At 36.6% G+C, this 7,720-nt stretch overlaps 2 long non-coding RNA genes across 2 annotated transcripts; both read right to left on the reverse strand.

Annotated features, from left to right (window-relative positions):
- Positions 1-325: 325 nt before the first annotated feature.
- Positions 326-1,079, reverse strand: LOC311289883. The gene is made up of 3 exons (XR_014627232.1): positions 982-1,079; positions 714-842; positions 326-610 (listed from the first exon to the last, which is right to left on the reverse strand). It is a non-coding gene; the product is annotated as an uncharacterized lncRNA (long non-coding RNA).
- A 4,140-nt stretch (positions 1,080-5,219) lies between these two features.
- Positions 5,220-5,767, reverse strand: LOC311288664. The gene is made up of 3 exons (XR_014626970.1): positions 5,674-5,767; positions 5,474-5,550; positions 5,220-5,376 (listed from the first exon to the last, which is right to left on the reverse strand). It is a non-coding gene; the product is annotated as an uncharacterized lncRNA (long non-coding RNA).
- Between the last annotated feature and the right edge of the window lie 1,953 nt (positions 5,768-7,720).

Consider the following 7,720-nt stretch of genomic DNA (forward strand, 5'->3'; position numbering starts at 1 on the left):
ACTATTTTTTACAACACTGTTGATTGGGTAATCTGCACACAATTTTCGTCTTCACGCTCACTTGGGCCAAATACAGGAAATATGTTGGGTGTGTATATATATATATATATATATATATATAGACTTATTTTTCCTCCCATATCATATTTTTTATGAGATGTTTTTTTTTTTTTTTTTTTCATATAAATAAAGCCAATATTACAATGTTCTTAGAATGTTTAATGGACAACATATTGAAAGTTACATGCGTTCACTGTCACTTCAGTGATCAATCAGAAATGGCAAAACTTAATTTTTTCTTTTAAGTTTAAAGTGTATCACCAAGGCTGTCAAAGAGTAAAAAGTAAATGTCCAGCAAATATAGAGTAGTTATATTCATTATCATGGACCCATGTATTTTCCATGAGACGCACATGAACGTGATCTCCCTCCTCTAGAGTCAAAATGGTAGAACTAGATGCTGCTTCATGGCGGTTACCTAAAGCATGATTAATTGTAGCGATCATCTGCTGTCCATTTTTATAGAGATACAGACACATATGTTTGGATGTGTGGTGTATTGCACTGAAACTGAAGAAATAGATCCCTTTAACAGGGGCTGTGAAGATGCCTGTAATAACATAGGTAATAATTAGCATGCCATGTCCAACATCCTCAGCATGTAGTTTTCAGAATGTCATGCATATATGCATATTAATACATGTTCCACATACCAGTGGTTGGGTTGTAAACTTTATCAGTATTCACAAACACATTTTTGAATACCAGTGTGACCTCAGTGTTGAATGGACCGGTGTGTCCTGGGACTCCAAGTGAGGCAGCAAATGCCACTTTATATTTTTCTGCATAGAGATTCACAAAATATTCACACATAAACCAGTGTACAATATAACTAACACATTTTTTTCATCAATAGGAATGTTTACTAATTTTTCATCTGTAAATTGGACATACATTAAATGAGACCAGACAGGAGGTTACCTTTTCTCCTTAGCTGCTCCAAATGTTCCTCAGTGACCTCTAGTTTGTTCTCAGTGACCTCTAGTTTGTTCTTCAGAGAACTCACCGTGGATTTCAGCTCTGCCAGCTCAGAGAGGATGCTTGTGAGGCAGCACTGCTGAAAGTCACCAGAAGTCAAAACAGCACCTCTTACCTCTTCTTTCAAATGCTCAGTACTATTAGTCTGTACTGCCTTGTCCGCTTCCTGGACCTCAAGCATACAGGCACAGCTGGACACGAGGAGCAGCAGCGGATACACAATGGTGCAGGACATCGTCACCTGTCACAATCATATAACCTGAACAGCTGTGGACTGAATGAGTTTGAATGAACACTATCAATTTTTCAGTCTGTCATAAACATTTAACCTGTGACACTTAAGACTGGAGTAATGGCTGCTGAAAATTCAGCTTTGCCATCAAAGAAATAAATTACATTTTTAAAATATATTCACATAAAAAAATCATTTAAATCATTTTTTATCCAATAAATGCAGCCTTGGTGAGCATTCAAAAAAAAAAAAAAAAAAAAAAAAAATATATATATATATATATATATATATATATTCAAATATTTTACCAGTATTGTTTTATGTTTGCTCAGATAATTGCAGTTCAATTAGCTAAAATATTTTTATAATGGTATACAAGCATACACTGACAGAAGCAATGCCACATAAGAGAACGTACCAGTGTTGGATTTTCTTTAAACCAATGCGATTTCAGAGTTGAAGGGTCCAATGTTTCTTGTATTAACTTGATGTATCAGATCAGAGTAGTACAGCTGTTACAAGAAAAATGGAAAACCAGCTGATACTGACTTGATACTTTATACCATGTGGATTAATGTTTAATTTACAATGAGGAAAGAAAATCTATATTTTAATTGGCTGGCAGTTCATCAACGTGAAAAAAAAAAAAAGTATGTTCATGTGTGTAAGATTGGCTTGATTTAATGACAAAACTGGACTCTTGAACTTTCACAGAAGTAGTACACCATGTAATAAAACAATAAATATAAAAACCTGGAGAAGAGATCACGAAGCAAGGGCTCAAAAAGTAATTTGCCTAATATTCTCTGCTCACCCATCCTAAGCCCCTCTCTCTTTCTCTACCAGGCTCAGGTCATCAAAAGTTCATGCAGAATGGCAAAAGTTTACTAAAAAAATTTGTATAACTCATATAATGTATCTTGTGATTCCAATTTTTTTTTTTTTTTTTTTTTTGTATCATTTCAAAAGTCTCAGACAAGCATCAGAAAAGACCTTTACACTAGTTACTAATTTGCAGAGGAGAAAGATGATATTTCTCACATTCAAGGTGTGGACGAACACTGATCCATGATTGCCCCACACGGTGAAATAGTTATTTTCATGGCCGGTGAAATAGAATATTTTGTTGTATGAATTAATTAAACATGCAGTATATCAGACTATAAGAAAGAACAGAGCCTCATTTTTTAGCAAAAAAACAACTTAATGCATTATTGTTTATTAACACCTGAATGTGGGTAAGTTTCATAAAAAAATATTTTGAGAAAAAAGGCTGAGAAATTTGAAAGAAATCGGCCACCGGGGGCGCCTTCGTGTTTTTCACATTCATAAAGGATAGTATATCACGCCATTTTTTTGTACATGCCCTCGATATTCATACAATATGGTAGAACTCATTCTAAGCAACTTTGCTGTCAATCGAATCGTTCGTTGATTATTGGAGATTATTTCAAAAACCTTTTTTCGCGAACTAGTCCTAGGTTTTTGACTAAACCTCGACAACTGCAAAAAAGCTTTAAAACTCCTAAATTTCCTTAGATCATAGATGAAAAAGAATTTACAGCAAATACGGGCAATTTACTTAGTGGTTACATGATGGCTTGCCAAATAAAACAAAAAACCTTTTCCCAATAATTGCTGCTCACAGTTTTTATTTTTTATTTAAAAATATTTTACCAGTAATGGGTAATTCACACCATAGAATAAGTCTCTGTGCTGATGATGTTTTATTATGTATTACCTCACCTGAAACTTCAATACCTCCTCTCATTAATGTTATTACTGTATTTAGCTTTTTTTCAGGATACAAAATTAAATGAAATTAACTTTTGTGACCCTTAACTTTAACCAAACATACAAAATTAACTTTACACCCCTATTTGACAAAATAAAGTAGGACCTTGATCATTGGAACGCCCTTCCTGTCTCATGGTTGGGAATAATTTCCTTAGTTAAAATGAACATATTGCCTAGGTTGCTTTACCCTTTTCAGATGATCCCAGTAGTTTTTACTAAAATGGTCCTGAAAGATTTAAATGGATGGTTGAGCTCTTTCATATGGAGCAAGAGATGACAAAGGCCAAAGATGCCAGTTTTACAGTTACCTGGCTCACAGTCGCACAGCCAGTCAAGAGAATGTGAGAGTGCGCGCCAAGACGGGAGGCTCTCTACCTCTTTATATCTCTGCTACTTATAACATAGATAACATAGGGCCACAGACAATGCTCCTAGCCAACTGAACCTTTTTCTGCCTTATTAGGAAAGTACATTATTTATTATAGGGAATGATCATTAATATGAATAAAATAATGAATAAAAAAACATTTACATAATTGTTAGAAACTGTTCATAAATATTACTGATTATGTCAAAGATTATTACCTGCACAACATTCCTATGAAAGGGAAGATGACGTTCTTTGGGGCAAAACGCAAAATCAGACTGTGGAATGCCTCCAGTGACGACGTCTGAAAGTGGTGGCTGAGCTTTTCTATATCCTTGAGAACTCTCTTGTTGTATAATAGCTTTTCCACTTTGTGGAGTGCTATTGATCCTGTATCCAGATTAAAAAATATGAATAAAATATACAAAATGTAACAGTTTACTGTCATTTTATTTAGTGTCTCTATATAGTCATACCTGGTTGGAACCATTTTGTTGGATCCCTTGAAACTTTGTCTGGGTGTTCACACTTGGGGAAGAGGTGATTATCATGAACATGTTCATTTTGTATGTGGCTCTGCAGTGAATTCCACTTCGCCACCTGTTCTGGCCCAGACTCAGATGAATTCGCACTCCAGTAAACATGGTTTTTGATGCTGTGCAACCATTTTTTCAGCACCTCGCAGTAGAGACCTGCGCGGGACATAATTTTCAGTCCCGCTCCCGCCCGCTCCCGCAGTGTTTAGTACCGCTCCCGCCCGCTCCCGCAAAGATTTGTCATTTTTAGTCCCGCTCCCGCCCGCATCTGTGATATTATGTCCCGCTCCCGCCCGCAAATGCCCGCAAGACGGCAGGCAGGATCAGGGGCGGTGCTAGGACGTTTTTAGCCCCGAATAATTTTGTTAAATTGTGTCTCTCATAGAGCAAAACAATTAATCAGAAAAAGAAATGTGAATAAGATTACAGCAGCCGTGATTACCTAATCATGTGCATATTACAGTTTTATTTATATTTTTCCATTTTGCATTAAAGCGATGTGCTTTTTTGCAGCGTTGAGCGTTGCGCACTTGATATTCTTGATGCTGCTCTGATGCACTACATTACGCAATGCTCTGTTTGTTGTTAGGATGACTAAAAGTTCAGCGGTTGACGATTTACACTGTAAGCGCTTAGGGCTATATCTGAGGTGCTCTGAGTCTGTTCCTCGTCCATGATGTCTATTTTGAACTTGAATGAAGTATTCGAACACGGAGCAGCGGGAAGGAATTGTCTCTAAACAAGTGTGCGCGAGATTACGCCCCCCTCTACCCCAAACGACAACATCCACAAGTTTAGATTGCTTAAAACGTTTTTATTGCTGACAAACAGAATCTCTCTCACAAGTACAAATTATGAACGCTACTTTAACCATTTATATATTTTACTTTACACTAATATTTAATTTGCGGGAGTGCAGCGTATCATCCCTCCCGCCCGCACCCGCAAGTGCACCGGATCATCCCGCCCGCGCCCGCAATGACCTTTCAAAATTTGAAAGGCGGGAGTGCAGACCTCTACCTCGCAGTCCTTCATTTTTGAAAGTTTGTCAAGCTTCTTAGATAAACCTGTACAAAGTAAAAGCTCGGTTGTCCAATCATTATTTCAAGATAATCAAATTACACCAAAAATAAAAATGAACAAGTTAGGTTGAACAGTTGAACACAATTAATTGAACAAGAATCAACTTTGTATTTGATTAAATACACAAAGATAAATAAATTACCTTTCTCAAAGTGCCACACGTCATAGAACTGAGTGATATTGCGGTCCCTCAGGTTCTTCTGAATCTGCGGATGGCGATCGGTGACTATGTAGTCAACAGCTAAACCATTAAACTCCAGCTTATCGAGACCACGCTTTAATCCCTCCTTTTCCATATGATAACTGCCACCAACCTCGTTGCTCTGTTGTTGGGTACACAACAATTCAAATATAGGAATATAAACAATAACAGATTAAAGAAAGCGTCAAAATTATTTTATATGCTTAGGAATTATTAACCTGAACTAGTTGAAGATCCAGAATTTTGTTGGTTTCCATGTGCATAATGGTGTAGCTGCCAAATTTGGCTGAGTGTCCTATTGTAAACATCATAATCATATATAGAACATTACTGAGAACATCAGTATCATAATATTTTAGGAAAAATCAAAGACTATAAAATAAACAGCATGATTTTTTTTTTTATACTCTAAACATACCTGGTGTGTCAGCACGCATATCCCCAGCCACAGCAACATTTCCTCCCTCTTGCAGCTGCCTAATAAGATTCAGTTGATCTCGGTTCCACTTGTGTAATGCATCATCTGGAGCTTCATGGCCTTGAAAATCTATGAAAATATAAATTAAATAACATTGATACAGTACGTATACTGAAACAACACAGTACTTTTTATTTTATTTTAATGTAATTGTAATACCTTCTCTAGTTGTTTAAAAGATCCACCGGTAAAATATGTTGCTGTAAACAATAGCAGGTTTCCAAGTGGGGTACTCCCTACAATGGGCTGGCTCTGCCACTGTCTGTGGTAGTTACACTTTTCACAAAGCTGGGTGAATGCAACAAATGTCCCCCTTCGTCTGCTCTGGACAACACACTTCATCATACAAATTGGACATGACACAAACAGCTCTCGAAGACAGCTTTCAAAAACAATGTATTTGTTATCGCTGTGGATCTATCCTAAGGCAAAATAAAATGAATAAATATTATGAAGTTGCTTTCATGGTATATGTATTTTGAAAACACACGTATTGGTAAAAATGTATGTAAATATGTATTTATATCTTACGTCAATTCAGATTCTTGAGTGACAACAGAATCTGGGTTATATGTGGAGGTGTTGGGTTAAACATGTAATTCTGATTCTTCCTCCTCATCTAACACCAGACGAGGTCTCTTGCTGGGCCTATAGATTGAGCCCCTTACTGGTGTTGATGACAGCTGCACATCAGGAAATATGTCAGTTGTTTCAGTGCCCACATCATGACCATACAATTTTGCCTGAATGCCTACAAGTCAAAAAAAAAAAAAAAAAAAAAAGTAAAAAATTCAATTAATCAAAAACATCTGTCATGCTATTACAATTTATTTTTTTTTAAGTGAGACGCATAAGCCACTTTCTAATGCACATAATTTTCAATAGCCTGTATAACAATTATAATAAAAAAAAACATTATGTACTAGTACTGCATATGATAAAGTAACACATAAACACATTTAATGTCTGTATTTCATACCTTTGCTCCTTAAGTGGAAATTGCTGAATGTACCCATTGAAAGTTGTGTGCCCACTGATCTCATCTTGGGCTTTATCTCTGTGGCTACAGTTTCAGTCTCTATAGGGTCTGACTGACATCCAACTTCATGGAGTGTAGATGTAGTGGGGAACTCTTGGGAACTTGAACCCTGCTGAGATGTTGTCTGTAAGAAATAATGACAATATGTAATCAATGATCAAATAAGAGCAAAAACATACATTTGACATGTAAAAGAGTACATCATTTTTTTATTACTGTATAATAATCATTACACCACAAAAAATAAGCTTCATAAACAAGAATTTCATATAGGCTAATCGTTCTAACAAATAATACTACCGGTACAGTCCTCAAATGGATTTTTTTGAGTAAAGACTGCGGACCTATAGTGATCACTACTGAATGGCACCGTTACTTTTGTATTTTTTTAACGATTGTAGCCAAATATCTGTCGCAAGAACTATTAACCTCAAAACGAACACTAAACATTGTGTCATGAGGTGACAAGTGCCAGCTTTAGTTTCCGTGCAAGGCGGAACTAATGTCTACCGAGATTGCCTCCCGCCGGACCCAAAACAACTGAACACCGGCTTAGTTCCGGGCAAGCGCAAAACCCATAGATATCATATATAAAGGCTAGATGTCTCGTGCGCACTGCTGGCCAATGGAGGTCGACGTCCGCACGTGGCGGCCATCTTGCGACAGTGTACTCGCTCACTACTTCAATGGTGCATGTACTTTTAAATAACCATAACTTGCTCATTTTTCTACCGATTTTTAAACGGTTTGGTTTGTTATAAACGTCAGAGATGTAGTTATGACACTGCATACATACACTGCATACATATGAAAAATTATAACATACATTTTCAAGCATTCGGAATTATAGCCACGTTAATAACGTTTGTAAGAAACCAAACCGTTTGTAAATCTGTCAAGATTTCAGCGAGATAAGAGGATTTGTGTGCGTGCTGATCATTCACCTTA

Source organism: Rutilus rutilus (genome assembly GCF_951802725.1).
Source record: "Rutilus rutilus genome assembly, chromosome: 4".
Classification (NCBI taxonomy): domain Eukaryota; kingdom Metazoa; phylum Chordata; class Actinopteri; order Cypriniformes; family Leuciscidae; genus Rutilus; species Rutilus rutilus.